This window comes from Elgaria multicarinata, chromosome 4 (assembly GCF_023053635.1).
Source record: "Elgaria multicarinata webbii isolate HBS135686 ecotype San Diego chromosome 4, rElgMul1.1.pri, whole genome shotgun sequence".
NCBI lineage: Eukaryota > Metazoa > Chordata > Lepidosauria > Squamata > Anguidae > Elgaria > Elgaria multicarinata.
This window is the reverse complement of record NC_086174.1, coordinates 10,948,760-10,972,736: the sequence shown is the minus strand read 5'-3', so window position 1 is coordinate 10,972,736 and position 23,977 is coordinate 10,948,760. Positions and strand designations below refer to the sequence as shown.

At 42.9% G+C, this 23,977-nt stretch overlaps 1 protein-coding gene across 2 annotated transcripts in view; it reads right to left on the bottom strand.

Annotated features, from left to right (window-relative positions):
• Positions 1 to 23,977, bottom strand: part of BCL11A (BCL11 transcription factor A) — a 190,294-nt gene that overhangs the window by 17,224 nt on the left and 149,093 nt on the right. The window lies entirely within an intron of this gene.

Below are 23,977 nucleotides of genomic sequence, written 5' to 3'. Positions count from 1 at the left end.
AGCTTCCTGAAGAACGCAAGATAAGCCCTGGTGGATCAGACAGAAGATTCATCTGGTCTCCTTTTCCCCAATGGTTTGTTGGTTTCTTTTGTGCCATTTCCCCGCTGTTCTAAACAGGAGAGATGCCTCTCCTAAGAGCTTTAAGCTGAAGAGCATTAAGAGCTTTAAGCTAAAACATGTTGGTATTTTTTTTGACTGCGCCCTTTTGCCATTGGGACCACCCACTATAAGAACGCCCCCCCCCCCCCCCCCCGCCAAGAGCTTTTGTGAAATGGAATTCGGTGCTTGGGCCTGAAAGAGGTTCCACCACCCTGAGATTGGCTTCTCCTCTAGGAATTTGTCTAACCCGCTCCTATAGCCCTTGGCTACTGCCACATCTTGTGGCAATGAACCCCACAAATTCATTTTGCATTTTGGGAAGAAGGCCTTTCTTTCGTCTGTCCTGGTCTCCTGCCAATCTATTTCACCAGATGACCCCCTGAGATCTAATAGAGGGAGAGAGGGAGAAAAACTCTCCACCCATTTTCTCCACACCACATCATGCATACTTTTATAAACCTCTGTCTTACACAGCTGGCTAAGATTTATTTCACCCCCCTACAAGTCATTATTTTCTATAGTGGGGGGAAAAATCAACTCCAGAAATACTTTAAATGCAACCTTTATGATCTATCAATAGATACACTCCAAATATGACTAGAATTCCAATCCTAGACCAATTTACACCAATCTACATTGTAGCTCCAATCCTAAACACATTTATCTGGGAATAAGTAGCATCAGACTCAGGGCTCATCTACACCAAGCAGGATATTCCGCTATGAAAGCAGTATGAAAGTGGTATATAAGAGGCAGGAGCCACACTACTGCTTTATAGCAGTATTGAAGTGCACTGACAACTGTTGGGGCCCGTTAACACATACCAGATACCGCTTTCATAACGCTTTCATAGTGCTATATCCTGCTTGGTGTAGATGTGTCCTGGGCTCCAACAGCTGTCAGTGCACTTCAGTACCACTGTAATGCAGTAGTATAGATCCTGCAATGCCCTTCAATACCGCTATAAAGCAGTAGTGTGGCTCCTGCCTTTTATATACCACTTTCATAGTGGAATATCCTGCCTGGTGTAGATGAGTCCTCAGTGAGGCATAAATCCCAGTAGATATGCATAGGTTTGAGCTATTAGGATTGTAGACTAAAGCCATAGGTATCAAGCCTCTGGCTTTTGGGTATTTCTCCTGTATCTCATGAGACTACTCTTTAACCACATGTTTTAGTATCATACCCAGACACTGTGATCCTCAAAGTAGTTAACCTGTAGGCCTTGAATCTCTTCACTTCTTGGGTAGTTTCACTAATGTAAATGAGATTATTTCAATGTAAAATGAAAATCCAGTCATACTTAGAAATGTTTCCCAATGTGGCTCACTTCCAAAGAAATATGATTAAGGTTATAGCCATTCAGTCCAATCCTATATATGCTTACTTGGAACTGTCTTTAATGCAACTTATTCCTGGGTAAGCACACACATGATTGCAGCCTAATTGGAAACAAGTTCTATTGAAATAAATAGAACTTATTTCTGAATATACATGCCAAGGAACAGACTGTAAATTGTAGGATTGGGACCTAAGCCAACCAATTATATGCCACTCTTCCTTAGCAAACATGTAAACATTTTTAAAAAAACTAATTCCATTAAGAAAACCTCCAGATTATAGACTGTTTTAAGTTGGCAGTATAAGAAATGAAACCTGAAGTAAATGATGCAGTACAACCTTTACCGCCCTCTCTGACTGGCTTATGAGTCCATCCCAAAAATCTAAGTAACCAGTGTTAGATAAAAGAAAGTGCTATTGACTCAGGGGCTTTTCACGGGCAAAGTTCAGATGAAAATGAAATTTGATTATTCAGATCCTACATTTTGACTAAGCTGGCTAAATTTCCAAATTCAGTGGGGCTGAATAGAAGCCCATTGAAACCATATTGTTTTATTGAAAATGCACAGAACTCTAAATGCCAATTTGATATGTAGCTATGTTATATAACAATTTAGTTTAACAGGTAGTACAGACAAGTACTTGCACCAAATAGTTTAGTAAGCGATTCCCTTGTCTGGCTTCTCTTGTTTACTTATTTAATTTTTATCCCAGTCTTCCTCCAAAGAGCTCAGGAGTGGTGAATATGATCATTCCCCCTTTATCCTCACAACAACAAGCCCTGTTAGGGATTAAGGCCCAAAGGCAACACATCACCCGATAAGATTTAGTGCTTCTTCTCTACAAAGATTGTGTATCCGTGTCTCTCCTGTAGAGTCCAGCCCTTAAAATTCATGACATGTGTCATTATGTTGTGAATTTCCCTGCCCCTACAACAAGCAGCAGCCAATCACACAGAGTCTGGCTTTATGCAACGTGATAATCAATGTTCAAAGTTGAGCATGGGTTGAGTATGGCTTTTGTTGAACCACAGGGTGTTGATGATGTCACATCACTCTTTAAAACAAAGATGCGGTGAGGGAGAAATAGGCAGAGAATGTAGGATTTCTGCTTTCAGCAGTAAACACACAATCCCCATGATATTTAGGCAGAGCCTGTGCTGGAAACCAGTCATGAAGTCCAAGACCTAGCTAATCCCTAAACATCACAGCAGATCTCAAGCGCTCTGCCTGCTACATAATAATTACCCACTTGTGCTTGTACTGTCAACTGGAATAATAAACTGGAGGTTGTCCTTCTTGCCATCTACCTGTTGACTGCATTCCTAGCATTCTACTTGCATCTAGTTTGACAAGTTGGACATTTCCCCACAATGATTCCTCGACTCCCTTGGTAGATCCCCTTTACCCCCTTGGGAATCCCTGGCACAGTCATTCTAGGCAGACTCACATCCTTAAAAAGAGCACACCAATACACAGAAACCCAGATGCATGTTCAACGGGCGATTAAAGACATGGGTCTGAAGTTCACACTTTACATGTTTGCTGAAATAACTACCAGTGCACCCGCAATCACAATAAGTACTAGCAAGCAGACCCAGCTTAGGGTGGATTGATAAAGAGTTTGATGCAGCAAAGCCTTCAAGCAAGCTTACATAGCTATTAAGAGTTGGACACCTTATGCCCACCCTGTCTGAATGAAGCCATTCCCACTGGTACCCTGAGGCAGAGCCCCTGCCATGGTACACCCCTATAAGAACATGAAAAGTACCATGCTGGATCAGACCGAGGGTTCACCTAGTCCAGCACTCTGTTCACACAGTGGCCAACCACCTGTTGACCAGGGACCAACAAAGCAGGACATAGAATCATAGAATAGCAGAGTTGGAAGGGGCCTACAAGGCCATCGAGTCCAACCCCCTGCTCAATGCAGGAATCCACCTTAAAGCATCCCTGACAGATGCTTGTCCAGCTGCCTCTTGAAGGCCTCTAGTGTGGGAGAGCCCACAACCTCCCTAGGTAACTGATTCCATTGTCGTACTGCTCAAACAGTCAGGGAGTTTTTCCTGACGTCCAGCTGGAATCTGGCTTCCTTTAACTTGAGCCCGTTATTCCGTGTCCTGCACTCTGGGAGGATCGAGAAGAGATCCTGGCCTTCCTCTATGTGACAACCTTTGAAGTATTTGAAGAGTGCTATCATGTCTCCCCTCCATCTTCTCTTCTCCAGGCTAAACATGCCCAGTTCTTTCAGTCTCTCTTCATAGGGCTTTGTTTCCAGACCCCTGATCATCCTGGTGCAACAGACCCCTGATCAACATGGTGCAACAGCACCCTCCCACCCATGTTCCACAGCAATGTGCACACAGATTTACTGCCTCGGATACTGGAGGTAGCACATAACCATCAGGGCTAGTAGTCATTAATAGCTGCTACATCAGGGATGGGGAACTCGCTCTACAAGAGCCATATGCAGACCTTGGCCGGCTTTGCAAATTTTGCCCATCTTGGTTCTGCCTTTGCTCACTGCTGGCTCTGACTTAGTCCACTTCCAGCCTGCGGCCCCTGAGAGATTACCCACAGGGCGTTGCAGTCCTTGACAGAAAAAAAGGCTCCTCACCTCTGTGCTAGACAGACTAACGGTTCTGCTCAGTGTAATAGTTATGGAGGAATTAGCTCACTAACAAGGCACACAAAGTCCCAGCAACTCTATACATAAAGGATTCTACATAATCACATTGGTGGAGCTGAGACTGTTTGCTTGTTTTGCCCCAATGTAACTGTGCTCAGTCCCAATTCGGATCAGGACCAGTACACCTAGGAAGGGAAGGATTACACTTGTATCTGTCACCTATTTTTGGAGTCAATTGAGAATTCCCCCCGCCTTTTTTGGGATGGAATTCCGGGCGGGAAGGTTTAACCCTTCTCTCCTTGAGCATGCTGGTCCTGATCCAAACAGGACTACATGCAGTTACACTGGAGTAAACAAACAAACAACCTCGGCTCCACCAACATGGCAATGTAGTTTGGCTCTTAGACAGGCAGGGTGGGAAAGGCTTTCACCTTGGAGTGCTGCTTGCAGTCAAAGTAGACGGTCCTAAACCAGATGGACCAATGGTCAGACTCCATAAAAAGTAGCATAATACAAGGTAAAAATAAATAAATAAGGTACTGTAGCAGTTACATCCATGTTGTTCTGTTTCACTGGTCTTTTCCACCAAGAACAGTTTGGAAATTGAAATGAGACCAAAGATGAGTAGAAATAGGTATCTTGACAGCTTAAGGCTGTAATGACTTAATTCTTTCAAAAAAACAGAAACTGCCTAGCTTTGCTGGGAACATGCATATTCTCTCTCTCTCTCTCTCTCTCTCTCTCTCTCCATATATATGTCTTTGAACAAGCAAGGCTTACAATGGTATTTGACTGCACAATGTACTTCTAGGCTGACCTGTAATTTACTTTACGCCGGTGTTTATAATCTCACTCAATATAACCCACTTGTGGGCAAATCTTTTTACAAGATTAGACAGTAGATGCCAAAATTAGGTTTCCAAACATATGCCTAATGTACGTGCGGGTGGAGAGGGAGGGAGGGAGGGAGAGAGCAAAATATGAAGTGGATGGATTCTGAAAGCAAATGCTGAAGTCCCTATCAAATGATCTTCATTGTTCTTGTTTTCTTCCTCACTTCAAAGAAGAAGAAGAAAAGCTTTATAAGGGGATTTTCATTATACAATGTGTTGAATAAATGACTTTGGAAAATGACAGGCAGGCGGCCTTACAGTTACGTCTATTGCGACTCACACGGAGCGTTTTCTACCACCCCCACCCATCCAGCCACCCCGTAGCTTCAGGTTTCTCTATTATTATACATTTAGTCTGACAATCTGAATTGGGTGAGTAAAAAAAAAAAACATTTGAGAAAGAGAAAGAGAGATTCAGCCATTTCTGGCAGGTGCTTAACATGTTGGTTGCTTTAAAAAGCCTTTGGAATAATATTTAACGTTTCATTCTTCTGCCAGTGCCAGCATTTTAATAAACCACGGCGCGATGTTTAGCATAGGGCGTTGGAGACGTCGGCAGATAAATACGTAAATCTTCTGGAAGGAGCCAAATCCAATCGGACTTGCAGTTCCCTTCATGTTTGTTTGTGGGTTCTGGGCAGGGCAAAGCAGGCAGTCAAGCAATGGGGCTCGTTCTGTTTTACGTTGCTGTTGCGAACGGCAAGCTTTTACAAAGTGATGCCATCAGCCTCCGGTCCGCTAACAATGCAATGCTCCTATGCTTTGCTAGTTTATGTATTAGGTCAGTGGAAATAGCACTGTATCTTATAATGAGGATACAACATACAGTTTTTGTAATTGCATTTTAGCATTCCCATCAACTAGATATTCTGGATCAGAAGGGCAGCTGGTATAATCATAATGTCAATGAGAAAGGCTGTTACGACAGAGAGTAAAGATTACATGGAGGGGGGGAATCAGCTTTGAAACTGGTAATTATTACCAGTCCACTAATAGCAAATGATGCATTACAGTTTCACCATATAATCTGTATTTCATTCAGCTTCTTGCCAGGGGAGTAGATTGTATTACAGTGTTCACAATGCCAAAATTCCTAACCTACAGTCATCAATAAAGGCGTTGCGTCCCATAATTTGGCAAATGACTTTCTTCATAACATCTTCAACCGTTGTAAAGGCTAGAATCGATTTCCTACATAGCAAAAAAATAATAATCATACTTTTTTTAAGGCTTCATTGATTTACTGGAGTAAGTATAAAATGTAATATTTTTCTTCATTTGCTGAGATGAAAAACATGCTCCTCTTTTTTTTTTTTTTTCCTTTTTGCCATTCCTGTTTGGTTACTGGGGGAGGAGTTCGGAAGAAGGGGGGGGGGGGAAAACACGCAAGTGAGGCCAGGAAGATGGTTAAAATCCATGAGCGATTTACCTCCTGCTTTGAAGAAACACAATTTCTAATTTGTCTATTAGTACTTGATTAATTATAAAAGCTATTGACTGACCATTTTACCTCCTGGAGATGCCTTAACAGTCAATGCAGGATTTCGAATGCATTAAAGATTAGAAGAAAGGTCCAGCAAAGGAGGGCGAATAGTTAGTGAGCTGTTGCTGAAGACAAGATGAAGTGGCAAGACTTTGGTTCACAGGATGGACGCCATCCAAAGTCCGGCTTTCATAGGACATCCCTACTGAACTGCTTTATGCTCTACCTGTAGGGAACATGCAAAGAGATTCTCCTGCCTGAGAGGCATCACACACACACACACACACACACACACACACACACACACACACACTCCTTTACTCTGTGTTCCCGTGGGGTCCAGGAAAAGGTTATAGAAAAAGGATGACATGAAGTGGCCAGGTGCCCTCTTTTTCCTGGTCGCATTCTTCCACATTATGTTGAGTTGTACTATATTTCTATTTGTACATTGCATCTATGCATATAAATCAACATATGCAAACGTCATGCAAATCGCTATCTTCTTTTTTTGGGGGGGGTGATGTATGATTATGATTATAAATTTTCAAGAGGTTCAGGGGTGGGGGACACAGGCCAGATCTACACCAAGCAGAATATAGCACTATGAAAGCGGTATGAAAGCAGTATATAAGAGGCAGGAGCCACACTACTGTTTTATAGCGGTATTGAAGTGCACTGACAACTGTTGGGGCCCATTGACACGTACCATGTACCGCTTTCATACCGCTATATCCTGCTTGGTGTGACTCCTGCCTCTTATATATCACTTTCATACCACTTTCATAGTGCAATATCCTGCTTGATGTAGACCTGGCCGTAATCAAATAAAAACGTAGTAAAACACTGAAAACCATCTTAAAAAACTGTAACAATCGTTTTAAAAGCCAAGTTAAAAAGATGTGTCTTCACTCTTGGCCTGAACGCAGAGATAGTGGGGACCAGTTGCAACTCCAGAGGGAGAGTGTTCCAGGGTCTGGGAGCAACACAAAAGAAAGAGAAACACAAAAGAGAGCTCAGCTATTGGGCGGTATAGAAATGTAATAAATAAATAAATAAATAAATAAAGGACTTGCTTGCTTGCCTGACAACTGGGCCTCTCTACCTGATTTTAATAACCAACCAGGTTCTTACCATCATAGACAGTCCCTCGGATAGCCAGCCCCCTAAGCCATTTAAATCTTTAAAGTTTAAAATCAACATCTTGAATTACACCTGCAAGACATCTGGGAACTGACGCAGATTTTCAGTATTGGGCTGATGTGATCATGATGGTGTGCATTGCTTAACAGCCCGGCAGCCACCCACTGGAACTTCTGGATGGTCTTCAAGGGTAGTTCCACTGTTCCAAAGCACAGATTTTGGTAGTGTCACAGAATTTGGTAGCCTAGGCACCTCAGTTTCCTTTTTCTTCAAAAAGCAAGTTTCTGTCCCTCAACAGTGCAATCATAGTCTTGAAAAGTGAAATCCCAGAATTTGCAAAGAGAATCCTCAGGGTTTCTCATGTCCCTATGACTTCAGTGCTTTGCGCAGTTCCTTCTCACATCCTCTCATAGGTATGATCCCCACAGTCCAGAGATGTGGACAGCATCACTCTGTACCTCAATTTTTACGATTTACAAGAATAGCCATTATAATCAGCATGTATGCTGAGTACAATTATGTCCCAGAGTGGAAGACAGCTATGTTACCATAGGATATTTCCCATGCATCTTGCATTGCACTAACGCATCCAAATCATGAATGCAAGAATCCGCTGTCTACACTGGCTGCAGGCAACGGTTTCAAGCTAACCATTATTATTATTATTATTATTATTATTTATTTATTTATATAGCACCATCAATGTACATGGTGCTGTACAGAGTAAAACAGTAAATAGCAAGACCCTGCCACATAGGCTTACAATCTAATAAAATCATAGTAGAACAATAAGGAGGGGAAGAGAATGCAAACAGGCACAGGGTAGGGTAAACAGGCACAGGGTAGCAAGCAGGGTAGCAACCATGACTATACCTGCATCCACTACTGCCTGCATTTCGTCATTCTGCTCAAGCATAGGATTTGGGATTCAGCCCAGAATTCATCACCAGAAAGTTACTAGTCTTTAAAGCTTTGGAAAGAGAGGCTTGACTGTGCATGGACAATGCCTGCTGAAAACTTGGAAGCCAGAAGGGAGACTGAGCCACAATGCCAGAAGTGCCTCAGACTGAGCCTTTGATACCCTTTAAAGCTTTTGATATCCCCTTGCAATGATTAGAAGGGGTGGAGAGATGACAGAAAAATGTGGGCAAAATGCCCACATATATAGACATTTGCTTGCTTTGCATAATCGATACTAAGAGAACGGTTCAATTTTTTTCTTGGGGTGCTGTCCAAATTCCCTTAGCACATATTTTTGTATTTCATATTATTATTATTATTATTATTATTATTATTATTATTATTATTATTAGCACAAGGTATATGCAGTCCTGGCAAACTCCCAGCCTATGTTCCACACACACCAGGGCACAAATTCTCCCACCATATGAAAATAAAGCAATGGATTAGGGCTAAGCGAGAGCTGGAGCAAACCCAGCCCAAGCACAGCCGAGGAGGCCTCTGTTTAGCAAATCATACTAATGCAGTCAATCTGGAGCACTGCATTGCCAAGACTCGAGGCTGGTCCTTCATGCCATCATCCAAGGATGGAACTTTCCCTAACCTGCCTCCAAACGTAGCACCAGGAACAGAGTTTGGGACTTATGAAGGGCGCATTTTCAATGCCTGCAATTTCAACACTCGAGGATCCTCAATATGTAGCTTTAGCGTAGGGTGACCATATGAAAAGGAGGACAGGGCTCCCGTGTCTTTTAACAGTTGTATTAAAAAAAGGGGGATTTATTTATAACATTTATATCCCGCCTTTTTTCCTCCTCGTCCTCTCCATTTTATCCTCACAACAATAACCCTGTGTGGCATGTGCTCAACCACTTAGCTACAGTCCCTCCTCTCAGCTGGTTTTTCAAAAATATGCTGCCTCTCCTCTTCTAGCTTTTGAGATATCAAGGGCATCAACTACACGCTATTTTAAGTTTATCTAGAATCCATGAGGACTAGAAACATGCCTTTTGAAATAGAAGGAAAGAAGAATTCCCAAAAGCTTAGCCTAAACACTGTGGGGAAAACACTGTAACATTCATTGCGCATACATTGAAAAATTGCAAGATGTGTGTGTTTATTTAAGGCTTTAAAAATCCCCTCTGGGGTGGTGTTTTGGACTTTATCAACCATCCACCTATATGCACAAGAGCAAGTTTGTACTATTTTAGACTGGGGTGGTTGGGGAGGGGGGAATGACACGGAAAAACCCAGGCTCTTCTCCTTGACATGCTAGCTTTCTATGTGCAGAGAAGCTGTGTTTGTTTGTATGCAGGAATCACCTGCGACCAGAAGTGGTATTCTTGAGACACAGACTGGCTTGTGAGAAGGAGGCCATAGTTTTCACCAGCTTTTGCTCTTCAGCAGTAAAGAATCCAGCCCGGAGTTCAGAGATTTCCTTTGGGGCTTTGGAGCGCCAGTGCGAAGAGGGCAGGGCATCTTCTGAGCCACCCCAGCTGTTTTTGCTCAGCCTCCCTGAAATGACTGCAAAGCCATTATTACCAGTGCCAGTCAGGGAGGCAAAAGCAACGCCATTTCCCCCACTTTCTCACACACACACCCGTACCCCTCTTCCCACCTGAGACACTATTGAGCTATGAAACCTCATAATTCATTAGGGAACCACGGTGAGTGCTTCTGAACATCTACAGAGCGCCTTCAACCTGATCATGAAGAATGACAAAGAAGTGAACACTCAGAGAAGAAGGGCTGGAGGAGTGAGACGTACCTCGCACTTTTAGGAAGTAAGCCAGGCTTTGAACAGGTTCAAATTTAGATCATTTGGATCGAAAGTGCAAAATGCCGTTGAAAGAGTGCAAACAGGTTGATTCATCCCGGTTACTCTCCTACAACTGCCAACTGGCTGGCTTTGCTCCTTTGCAGCTTTTGGGACTATGACTATTCTACATTTCCACCGCACAAGTTGGCAAGTCCCATATTTGGAGTCCCTGCAGAAAGAATCCAAGTTTGAAGGCAGCAAGTCTGGACTGAAGAAGGACGGGCGGGAGCGGCCACCAGGCAAGGCTACCCGTCAGCGGCTTGTGTCATGTGACCAGCCGTTGCACTGTTCCGTCGAGGCTGGATCAATGGGCGAGAGCCACCTGGGCTCTTTCCCTGCCCTGCCAAAGTGCCAGAAGGAAGGGGGGGGGTAGAGAAACACACTGTGTTTGCTCCTGAGAACCAGGAAGGGAAACGAGAACATGGAGCACAGTGTGGGCCAGACAGAAGGGCCCACGCTGTGCCACCTCCTTCCCTGCCCTGCTGTGAATGCAGCCCTGCCAACGCTTTCAACAGGAGGCAACAAGCGTTTCAGGCCCGTGTCTTTCGCATCCCCCACAAAATGCGAGGTTTTGCCTTTATTCTGATTGCTGAACTCTCCTAACCAATGTGGTTGGTAATTAAGGTAAACGTTTTCGGACTTGTGCATACTGAGCCAAAGCGATACTTTTAAAAAAAAAAACTAAAAATGGCAGAGATTGTTTTAATAATAATAATAATAATAATAATAATAATAATAATAAAAAATTATTTATTTCTTACCCGCCTCTCCCTTTGGATCGAGGCGGGGAACAACATTAGAACGGGAATTAATACATCTTAAAAATTCTTGATTTTACATTGATCTGGATAGGCCTGCCGGAAAAGGCTAGTCTTTAAAGCTGCCTTAAAATCACACAGAGAGTTAATTTTATGAATCTCCTCCAGCAGGCCATTCCACAATCTGGGGGCGACACAAGAAAAGGTCCTCTGAGAAACTGATGCTTTGCTTTCATCTAGTCCATTCGGGACTTTGAACATCTCTGCAAGTTAACCTTTATTAAACTTGTGAAGGCAGCTAGAAAAACGGCAAAATCAGGGTAGATCCCTACGTTGTGTTCTTAAGGAAGAAGGAATTGGGATGGCCATGTGTCCTAATTTACAGAAGACAGTCCTTGGATTGAATAGCTGCTAGAGGACACCTTGTTTGAAGGTGTCCTCCGTTTGAAGAGCTGTCCTTCCAAGTCTAAGACAGAGGGCTTGAAGCCACCCATTAGTACCTAGGACCTGGACAGCAGACACAAGTGACCTGGTCTCAAGCCTTCTCCACTATGGCGAGATGTATCACAGTTCTATTTCAATTATTGTAATTATTTCCAAAGGTGCAAGGTATGCAGACAAATTGGTATATGCAGATTTTATGCCAATCCCTTTCCTCTATTTTGCATGATGCATTTCCTCTTTTTTGATGATGCCAAAGTAGCCATCATAGAAAGAATGCATGAGCCCTTGCAGCCTGTATGAAGCTGCCCTACAGACACAGGAGAATGGGATTTTCCACTGTTGTTTTTTATTTGTGTCAATTGAATTTTGCACAAATCGCACCTGCAAACTTCTGCAAATTTCCATCATGATTTACACAAATTTCTATTTACTTTTTTTTTTTTTAAGAAGACAGAAAAAGTTCAGGATTTCCAGGGGGTGGGGGCTCAAATCAAATCTCAAATCACAAATGGATTTCTGGGAGCGCTGCAGAAATCCAGCAAGCCCCAAAAGGGCTGGATTTTCTGCCGATAGACATCCCTAGAATGGGATTTAGACCGGATGGATGAATGGGAGGGATGGAGAAATAAAATAATATGTGAGTAATAAACTATTTTAAAAAACCTAACTGACAGTGGGATGAATCACTACTTGCTTTGCAGATACCTTGTTTGCCATTATAGAGGCTTGGAAGGAGTATATATTGGTACATGTATGCAATTATGAAGACAAATCACCTCATAACATGAGATCTTTTTCATGAATGTACAAAACAAAGCAAATTTAATTATAAGTATGTATCATCTTATTAAACATTCCATAAGTACTAAGTGCTTTACAATTCTTAACTCATTCATTTTTTCTCAACACCATTGTTAGACTCATTATTATCTCTTATTTTACAAATAAAAGACTGACAGCACAATTCTATACATATCTATTCAGTAGGAAGCCCTGCTGCGTTCAGTAGAACATACTCTCAGTTAAGCAGGTAGCTTGAGTCTGCACTCCTATATCAACTTACCTGAAAGGAAGTCCCATTGAACTCAATGGGACTTCCTTCTGAGCAGACTTGTATTAAAATTGTTCTCTGAAGGACACAAACCTAAGCTCATTCATTCAATTAAAAGCAGTTTGAGTTGAAGTAGGCCCTTCATCCAGATCAGGGGTTGGGAAAGTGTGGCTCTCCCATGTTCCTGGACTGCAACTCCCATAAGCCCCAGCCATCATGGCCATGGGTTAAGCATGATGGGTGCTGCAGTCCAGCAGTATTGGAGGGGCCATAAATTCACCATCCCTGATACAGATATTGAAGGCTATATTTTGTAACACCCTTTTTATCTTTAATGGAAATTTGGTCAGATCTGGGACCATGGTTACAATGGCACACAGGACGCCCATTTTTAAAATGTGGAGGACAGTCCCTGATCATGGGCCAATTTTAGAGGCATCAGGCACAAGTCGTACCCCACCAAACAAAGCCATAGAGGCTCAGCAGCAGGCCCTATAAAGCCTCCTGTTGCCTACTTGAGACTGCAAAAACATGAGTACATAAAGTGCCAGTCAGACCACAATACACCACTGCATAGGGTGACCCTATGAAAAGGAGGACCGGGCTTCTGTATCTTTAACAGTTGTATAGAAAAGAGAATTTCAGCAAGTGCCATTTGTATGCATGCAGCACCTGGTGAAATTCCCTCTCCATCACATCAGTTAAAGCTGAAGGAGCCCTGCCCTCTTCTGTACCTGGTCACTCTAGTATAGCTAGACTCTGACCAGGTACTGCATGCATACAAATGGCATCTGCTAAAATTTCCTTTTTCTATACAATTGTTAAAGATACAGGAGCCCGGTCCTCCTTTCCATATGGTCACCCTACCACTGCATTCACTTTGATGGGTTACATTTTGCACAGGCCTTTATGAAAGTGACCAAATAGGGGACATGGAGTGGGGGGGGGGGCATTGATCAAAATATGTCCTAGACCCTGTTAATTTCTTATAAAGTCAACACACAAGTAAAGAGATGTAGATATAGATCAATTAAATTACCTCCTCCTCTTTTTAAAAAGGAAGGAAGGACTGAATCCCATAGGCATGTCCACAGCAGCTACCAGCGGAGCCAGAAAAGCACAGCTGAAGGGAGGCCAGCTGGGATGGAACCATGTGAGTTAGATGCCACTGCTGTGGGGAAAGCGGGTTGGGGGGGATTGTTCTAAAGCTAGGCATTTAAGCACTTAACTTTGCCAAGTTAGTAATGGAATAATATGCTGGCCAGTGTGCCAACGGGCTTTGGGAACGCTTTCCTTGTTTGTGAAAGTAAAGGCAGCATCCAACATGTTTTAATATCTGTACACAATTGACATTTACAGGAGGAGGAACAATCCAGAATTTCAGTGGCTGCAACGTTACCTCGGCAGCACAGGAACTGCTGCGGAGCAACTTCTTACCACACCGCTCTGGAGACAGAAGACCCTCCAGCTCATGTGAGAAGACTTGGCGGCACGGCTACCACCCTCACCAGTGGTTTGTCCTTCCTGGGAAGGCAAGAATGGACTGGAAAGCAACTGTGTCGGCAACCCTTCCTCCCAGGTCAGGATATTGGGGAAAAGCTACACTGCGAACGGCTTCCCTGACCACTGAGGAAAAGTAAGACCTGGCTCCAAGGGTCCCTTAATTTACTGTGTTGGTTCTTGGGGGGACGGGGGGATTGGCAGTGGGGGAAAGTCAAGATGCTATCATTGACTATGGTTACCCTTGCCTGAGAGGACCCAACTTTTCCTTGCTGCTACTGTCCATTCCCTTTCTTACTCCTCTAAACCCAATCTGCACTACCTCCCAGAGGGAGTGGGGGACAAGAGCCACATGGGCTACAGGTCCTTCTCCTTGCTCTTCTCACTACTTGCTCACTTGAAGAGGGAAGATTAAAAGGAGCAACGGGGAGGGAGGAGGAACAGCAGGGTCCAGGGATTGCAGTGGGCCCTCTACAGGACTGGGAGCCTTGACAGGAGCCCAACAATACCAACCTCTGGAGCCAGCCCCATTCACCTATTATTCAGGCATCAGATGTGCTTTTCACCATACAGACGCATGTGAAGGAACCATGACCAGTACTTGAAAAAGGAGAAAACGTGGGATGGTTTTGTTTTATATTAGGCCAGAGTAAGCGAAGTGGCATCCCATCCATTTCAAGCACTGGCCGACACCCATCAGGTCCTTCGCTGCACATACACACATAAAGAAGGTACAAGGCCTCCACCAGATGGACTCAGATGTAACGTATCACTTCAGCAGGAGATGGCAATGAGACATGGGAGGGAGATGGCTCATCAAGAGGCAGAAGGGGTCAAAGGTTAACCTGTGATCCTGGCCAACAGTGTGTTAGACCTAGAGGGCCACTTTGAGAATAAATCCAGGGTGGAGAACCACGCCCATCAATGGCCAACTGTATGAATTTCACTGCCGGTACATTATCGAGTCCTATAGCTTTATTTATTTATTTATTTATTTATTTATTTATTTATTACATTTCTATACCGCCCAATAGCTGGGCTTTGAATCAAGTGGCTAAAAACCACCACACAACTAGCCCTCCACCAAGTTTTACTGTTGGCTATAGTAGTTTGATGGAAATTTCAGAACATAAGAAAACAACTCCTACCCTCCCTGGTCTTAGATGATTGAAGATAAGGCTTCAATCTGATCTGCATGGATCATATCATCGCTGCGTCCAAAAAAAACCTGGGAATTATCAGCTTTATGAGGATGCTAAGGAGTTTTTGTGACTCAAAGAACTGCAGTTTCCAGTGCTAGAATACAGTGGTCAGAGGAGAGACTAATGGTCTAACTTAGTATAGGGAAGCCTCAGAAGAGGACAATTTCCACCCAAAAGCATCCCAGACTCCATGTCAAAAATCAGACCAACAGCAGCAATGGAACAGAAAATCAGAACCACCTTACCACCAGAAGATTACTGACTACACAGCCTGATTAATCTTAAATGAAAGAGAGAAAGTAACCGCCACAAAACCAAAATGAAGAATTAATTGTAATGAGCAGAGGTGAGAGAAATCTTAACTTAGCCTTGATTAATTTAACTCCAAGATTACTAAAACTATATAAGCCGCCAGCAGGTAAAAGTTTTTAAAAATGTGACTTGATTAATAAGATAAGAGGTTTCAAATTTAAATTAAAAGATTTAAGAAAGATTTTTGACTTAATTTGCCAGAACTAAGGCAAAGCCTAATTGTTGGTTCTTAATAAGCAGATGTGTCCTTCGTGTCAGCTCAAAGAAGTTACTACTAGGCTATGGGGCAGAGTCATCTTTTGTAGGCTAAAGCTACAAACTGAGAATATTAAATGCTAAACCACAAAAACGGCCTGAAAGAAGCCACTTTTAGCTTTGATTATCGGGCCATCTTGTAGCTAGGTTTTGGTTTTGATTCTCTAGGTCCTTCAAATAACTTACATCTGAAAGGTGAAAAGGTCTTGACAGTGCCTTAGAGGTGTAAATTATGATTGCATCCCTAGGCTTGACCAGTCTCTGGACTTACACCTGGTGCTTTTGTGAGTATAGGTCAAGCATCACTTCCAACCACAGTTACGAAAATCGTTGCCAAAACAGGTGTGCAAAGCTAGATGGGACGATACCACATTTCCCTTTGAGTGGGAGTCATGCTTCTAAGAACTAAGGTGACTCAAAGTTCACTTCTAAACATGAATCATCTTATCTTTGACTTCCATCTTACTTTTTGAGTAAAGGCAAGCACAGCTATTTCAAAGCTCCCAAAATGGCTGAAGTGACGGCCAGAAGCAACCATGTTATAAATCTGACCTTCAGAGATGGTCCAACACATTTTGATGCTTGAGGCAGAAAATCCAAATGGCATACTTCTCCGCCCCAGTAAAAATATAAGCTAAATAATTGTCAATTTGATGTCCTTTAATGGTATCCCAAATCTGAACTGCTTCATCCTGTCTAATGGTAGGACCGGGCCCTGCCGACCTTTGGCCGCTTAAAAAATAATAACATGGTGTGTGTTTTTCCTTACAAGGGTTGCAATTCCATTTAATTCAGGGAAATAATAATTTGTTTCTTTTGTAAGCTCCCACACAGCATGTGTGAATCTTTTGTTACTAGAGACACCCGTACAAACTCAGATGCCAGAAAATAATTCCTCTTCTCCTTCTCCTTTCTCTCTCTTTACCAGGGGGAAAAATTATTTGAACAGCAGTTTGAAGCTAAACCAGGAATCTCTTTTTATTCATCTTAAATGTCAAATGAACGCTTGTCTTCAGACACGACACTACTGAAGGCATGGAAAAAGGTGGGGGGGAGAACAGAATGGGAGAATAATTAATTGTTACCACTTGCACTAGGTTCTTTCTTTTCTCCATCTGGCCTGTAAACGCACACACACACACACACACAGAGAGAGAGAGAGACAGGGCACAATCCAGCCAAAGTTAAGCACTTAGAAGTCTAACATCTTTCAATGGAGGAGATTTAAAGACGTGTTTAACTCTCTAAGTTCAACTTCTAAGTGTTTCGCTCCGGCTGGATGGTAGCCAGAGTTTTTGGCTCCCTTAAGAAATGTATACTCTTGACCCAGGTAAAAAATAAATTTATGTCTGTCTGCACTCCACTCTCTTCCACCACTACCCAGTTCTAATGTTGCTGATTCACTGCTTCTTCCAGCAACTGTATGACCCCTGTGGGTAGCCCATGCCAGTAGGATCACGGGAGATTTACAGAATAAGCGTGAGTGGCACTATTCATTGTTTCCACTGAGAATGGGACAAGCAAGCAGGATACTTCATTTATATAGTATACTTATATCTGCTGTTCCTTGCCAAAGCTCAGAATAGCTGGGTGGTCTTCAATTAACTACGTAGAGCTTTGATAATGTAGTTGGATCACGTATCTTCTCTGACCATCTTCTGGGCCTCAGAGGAGATTGTCTTCACCCAAATCCCGCACCTCCTGCTTTACGTCTGGGTGCCCTGGCCTTCGGAGGAGAGTAAGGTTGGTGCATACAAGAAACAGGATTTTTTTCACTCCCAGCAGCCGCTCTGTTAAATTCATTACCTAGATGGTTCATGAAGCCCCAATTTGCCGCAGCGTTTGGAAAAGTGGAAAAAAGCTTTTTGGTTCTGATGGCTTTGAAAAAAAGGACCAGCTGGGTTTTTCTTCTTTTAACATTGGAACTATTCCTGCTACTTTTGAATATTGTATTTAATAATTTTTATATTTTATTGTTTTCAGAATGGGATGTTCATTTTTACACTCTATGTACTTTTTTTTACAATTGTAAAATTGCTTTTAGGGACCATTTCAGGCCAGGCTAATAAAGTTGATAGTCTCTCTCTCTCTCTCTCTCTCTCTCTCTCTCTCTCTCTCTTTAGCAGAAATATAATTTTAGCAAAAATAAACATATAAATAAATAAATATGAAAAATGAATACTACAATAAAAGCAATCAATGGGTTTAAACTCCAAGGAACAAAATTCAGGTAAAACACCAGGAAGAGATTTTTTTAGCTAATAGGAGTGATTTTCACCAGGGAAGAATATCCCCTCATTGTCCTGCTACCACAACTTTATAATGCATAATAATTTGGGTTGTCAAACAATTAGAAAATTTTAAGTTCATTAATCATTAACCAGTTGACTAAATGCAATTAATATGCTTGTTTTCAAAATTTCAGTTTAGCTCCCTTTTTTTGAGATATTGAAGGATGCACGGTGTAACTTATAATTTAGTAAACAGAAGCTAGCACGCATTGTGAGAAGGAAATACCATCTTAAATATCCTCCCATGCACGCAGACACACAAACAAACATTTTCTATCATAGTACCAAATTGGAACCAAAATAATTGCAAAAAATATAAATACGTGTCCTTAACTCTTGTCCCAGCCAACTGAAAATTTCACCCACCAAATAATCAGCTAAAGCTTCTATTGATTGATCTAAAGCTTGAAGTTTACAACAACAGCAATTATAGTAGTAAATATCTATCTACTACAGCCTTCCTCAACCTGGGGCGCTCCAGATGTGTTGGACTACAACTCCCAGAATGCCCCAGCCAGCTGGCTGGGGCATTCTGGGAGATGCAGTCCAACACATCTGGAGCGCCCCAGGTTGAGGAAGGCTGATCTACTAGGTTCCATTTCTACAGAACGTGAACCGTTGAATATCAGGCAATAGAAATTAACCGTCCAACACACACAACCGTCCTACCCCTCAAAGCAAGATACCATTTTCCTGGAATGGCTTCTCCTTTGCTAAAAAAAATATGGGGGGGGGACCACAAATAGATCAATCCTTCGTTAAGGTATAACACGTAAGAAGCTGCAGCTATCAACAGTCAGCCAACCCGGAAATAGCCAGGTTTCAATAAACATAGCCAATCTATTCACAAAGCCATTTTACAAGTATTTCGTTGAATTCTCTCCCCAGTGAGGCCTGCAAATACCCAGATCTATTTGAATTTAGGCAGAAAGTCAAGCCCTTCCTTACCGGGGAAGCTTTTAGGGCACAGCTGGTTGTTGGATTTATTGTAGTCTGTAGAGTATATGTTCTGGACTGTATTGACCATAATTGATTTCAGGCTACGAGAGTTTTATTCTTTATTGTATTGGTCGCTGCTCTGAACCGTACAGAGAAGCAGTATGTAAATAAACAGCAGCAGCAGCAGCACATATGAATATTTCTACCACTATCTGCCAAATCATATGGAAAAGTCTCTCTCTCCACTACAATAACAAGCAGGAGCTAAAACAAAATGTTGCAATGTAAAGTGCTCCTGTTTGGGGTTCTAGCTAGCCAGGTAGCCATGCCTTCTTTTCGGATGCGTCAGTTCATTCCCCCTCCTGAATGGTTTTCTGTTCCTCTCCCCGCCCCCCTGATCCAAAAGTCAGCCCATAGTCCATGTCGTCCAGTGCTGCCTCAGCTGCAACTATATATTAAGAACTGCAGCCCATCCTATATGAAATAACCATGTGCAAAGCGTTGTTAAATAGTGTCTTAAAATTCTGAAGAAAACATTATTACTGCCACTAATGCACGCCATCTGGGCACTTTTATTTCTGACCCTGGCTAGGTTGTTTTCCAGTCAAGAACACACCTCTGTTCACATGGCAGCTCCATTAACTTGCCCCCTCTCTGACTCCTTAACAGCCCAAATCCTGTGCTCAACTGCATGCAGAAACCTCATGCACCACTGACCTTCATGTAACCACCTCCGGATTGTACTTTTGCCTAACCAGAGCATCATCTGACCATACCAGGTCAACCTTCTAAACTGGACAGTATGTCCCACTTTCCTCTGTGGTTATAACCTCCTTTTGTTTCTGTCACAGAGTTACGGATGCAACAGGTTAAAGTGCAGGAACTTCATCTAGCCTGAACATCTATGCCTGACCTTTGTGTCACACAGACACACTCACCCCACCCCATCCTGCCATTCCACCTTCCTAGGGGCAAAAGTGCATCACGCTTATCAGTAATGGACCTTTGTCTCGCCCAACATCCTGAAACAGGTCGTGCTACAGTGCCAGTATCCTGAAACAGGCGCCAGTTTCACAAGAAAGGCCATATAAATATGCAACCTTGGTCTTTGAGTAAGGACACTTAGTTGGAGTTAGAAGAGGCCAGATGTCCCTTATGGATTCCTTGTTTATTTTATTCATTTATTGCATTTTATGTTATTTATTACACTTGTTGCAAGGAGGGCAGGGAGAGACACCCCCCTTGTAAGTTTCCAAACTAGGAGAGGGGTCATAGTTCAGTGTGACAGAGTGCATGCTTTGCATACAGAAGATCCCAGGTTTGATCAACAGCATCTCCAAAAACTCCCCATTTCTTTTTCACCCCTTTTCTGCTTGTCCCTGGTTTTCATCACAGACATTTTAGTTCAGCACTAAGTTAAACAAGCAGAAGACACTAAAAAAAATAACAAATGGTCTGTTACTCTGATGGAAAAATTTGCGTAGTCTGGAAAACGCAACTTGTATGAAGAGAAATGCTACTTTTAATGATATACTGGCACAGTGGCTAATAGACCTCGATAGACCTGTTCCCCATGAATTTGACTTTTGATTCTTCTGTCAGTTACACCTACCTGCAAATTTAAAATTGTCTGAGGAGCCCACTCGCTGATCTGCCCCCGGGATATACAGTACTAGGGCAGCTAGTCCTCATGAACTTTTGAGCATTCAATACTGCATTCCTACACATGCTTATTTGACAATAAATACCACTATGACTCTTCCATGCAGAAGATTGGGCTATGTGTCTTTTTAAAGCTGGAGCAGGCAATGCAAAGGCCATAGGCTGCCTTTGGACCACTACTGCCACATACCTCCCAATGCTGCCACTATATGGCGACTCATCGGTGAGTCTGTCATGCCATCATGGACCGTTTCCAGAGGAAAAATCTAGGGCAGACTCTGACCTTTCTTGCCTGTGCATTAAAGCCATTCCACAAACACCTATACCTGATTCGATGTCCACCTCTCATTAATTCACAACTGAATGTGTCGCTTATTTATTTATTTATTTATTTATCATATTTATATTTATACCCCGCTCCTCAGCCAAAAAAGGCTCTCGGAGTGGCTTACACTTAGCAAAAAAGGCAGTCCCTGCCCTCAGGCTTACAGTCTAATAAAGACATGACACACCAAGAACAGGAGTCCAGGAGGGAAGAGGTAAAGAGAGAGAGAGAAAGAGAGAGAGAGAGAGAGAGAGAGAGAGAGAGAGAGAGAGAGAGAGAGAGAGAGAGAGAGAGAGAGAGAGAGAATTAAGTGGACTGGGAACAGGGCTGATGGGATTGTCCTGCTCCCAAAGGAGAGGAGTCCAACTGGAGCAGGCCATGATGTTTCTTCTGCCTGCTCCTGTCCCCTTGCACTTTCTTCTTCCCCACAGAGCCAAGATGACAGTTTGCTTGACAACTGCTTCTACCAAGAGCATTATGGCTGCGGTAAAACCATGTGGCTTTTGATTTAACGTTATATATTCAGGGTTGTTGTTGTTGTTATTTTTGCCTGATCCCAAAGGCTTAGGCATGTCACAATTGGAAAGACACCACCACCACCACCACCACAGATCTGAGTAGACACAAAGACATGCATACAGAATATTTCCAGTTTTATAGCGTTTTACCAATAATAGATGCAAGTCAAAAATGAAACGTCCATCTGTGGTGTTTGAGCCGAGATGACACATTCAAACACACACGAGAAATAGCTGGATGTTACAGTCATCGGGGGCGAACATCCAAGTGTGAATCTGGCTTCCTCGCAGAACTATAATTGCTTGTCTGGGCTGGAACTATGGCAGGTTTACCCAAACTCTAGACATAGCCGGCATTTTTGCCAGCTCAGGGTCTCTGAATAAACAGAGCTGAGGAAACCATTGCCTAAGTGCATCAGGGAGAAGATACTGATCTGTGGGCAGGAGAACTTCGAAGGCCAGCCATCTCATATTTATGCCAGTTCTAGCCAATCCACAGGCTCCATACTGCCAGCCAATTGCAGGAGCCAATGTTGCACAGCGCAATTCCCCCCTGTGCCTGAAGAGGGCTCTGAGGCATTGGCAGTCCATGATGGCTCATGAGGCACCTCTTGTCCCTGGTTCACGTTTGGGAGTCGCTGATCCCTTGGAGGTTCAGGGAGGAGAGATTATGATAATTAAACTGGTTCAGTGTGATAGTGTAGCTATGTCCTGATATGAGCCATATGAGCACAGCCTGTTTATTCACTAATGTTCAAGTTCACATTTGTAAGAAAACGCACACCACTCTAATATCCATAAAAGCCTGTGGTTAGACTGAAATTGATTTATGTATATGCTGGTTCAGACACTTATAGGAGCTGCAGAAAGTGATTGAAAAGAAGGAGGGGAAGAATATTCCTTTATATTATTTCTTGCTCCTTTAAAAAAGAAAAAAATAACACCCTCTATTAACAAGAAACAGTTTTGAGCTTGGCAAAACAGAGATGGATTGTGGTGTCCCTCTGAATCCTAGCACAGCTGCCAATCAACTGTCATTCTGTTATTGGACTTCACATAGTTTGGCTATCAAACCCCCACAGCCCCCAACTTCTGTCTTCAAGTTGGCAAGTTAATTTGTCAGTATGGAAGTAATTTTTAAAGGCTTAGAGCCAGGGTGTGGTTTTGGGGAGAGAAGGTTGAAAGCTGTCCCTTTTTTTTTTTACATTCAAACCAGAGTGTGGGAAGGAACTGGAAAGGCCTAGAATTGGTGGCAAACGTTCAGCACCGAACGCAATCCTCAAAAGAAACTCCTCAGGCAAATGAGAATCGATTCCACAGGCATAAACGGGAGGCTGAAAGCGTTAATTAATCAAAAGCCGAAACACCCCACCCCACCCCCGGGTTAATCAATGAATCCATCGATCAGAGAAAATGTAAGCAAGATTTAAAAAAAAAATCATGAAAAATGATTAACAGAAAACAAGTGTTAGCAGGAATATTTTCCTCCTACCCTGAACTTTACACATCCAGCAGGCCTTATCCTAGAGTTGTTCTTTGTGCAGTCCATGCTTGCACAGAAAAGGGTCCTTGGGGTGGGCGAAATCTAGACTGGAAGGATCAACTTTGGTTTTTTGCTACAATCCTGAGGTTGACCAGCCAGAGCCAGGCGCAAAACAGTGGATCAGGAAGAGGGACATCAAATGAAAGAACAAGGTGCTCAAGTCCAGGAATTCATTTTCTGCACCAGAACTGGAGCTTGCAGACATATCCTTTCACGCACACACATCTACTCCTGTTTCCTCACAAACTTTCTTGATCTCAGTAGCCTGATTTAGGAGAGGGAAAAGAAAGGGGGTTGGTTGGGGGGCGCTCTATTGTTCAACATTTGGGAGTCCGATCCCCTCGTTGATCTACAAATTACTTGGGAGATCTACTAGAAGATCCCAACCTATCTTCTCTCCTCCCCTGCTCTGTGATTAACCTGGCCTTTACAGCATTGTTTGTGATGATAAAAGGGACGGTGAGCTCTTTGGAGGAAGGGCAGAATATAATGCAATTATTCTCAAATATTAATAGCACAGTGATAGCGCACGTGTTTTGCATGCAGAGAAGTGCCAGATTCAACGCCTGGCATCTCCAGTTTTGCTTTGCTTTTTAAAAGGATCGCATTACAGGTGATGAGAAAGGCCTCCACTCCTGGCATGTGCAAAAATGGCTGTGGCACAAATTTTGTTTGTTGACATGAAAAAAGAACCCTTGGCAATCAGCTTGCCTTCAGAGAGATTCAAGTTTAAAGCTTACGGAGCATACAAGTCGTGTGCAATTTTCACTGTGGCGACGTGTTCGTATTATTTTAAACTAGGACCGGGTTCCCA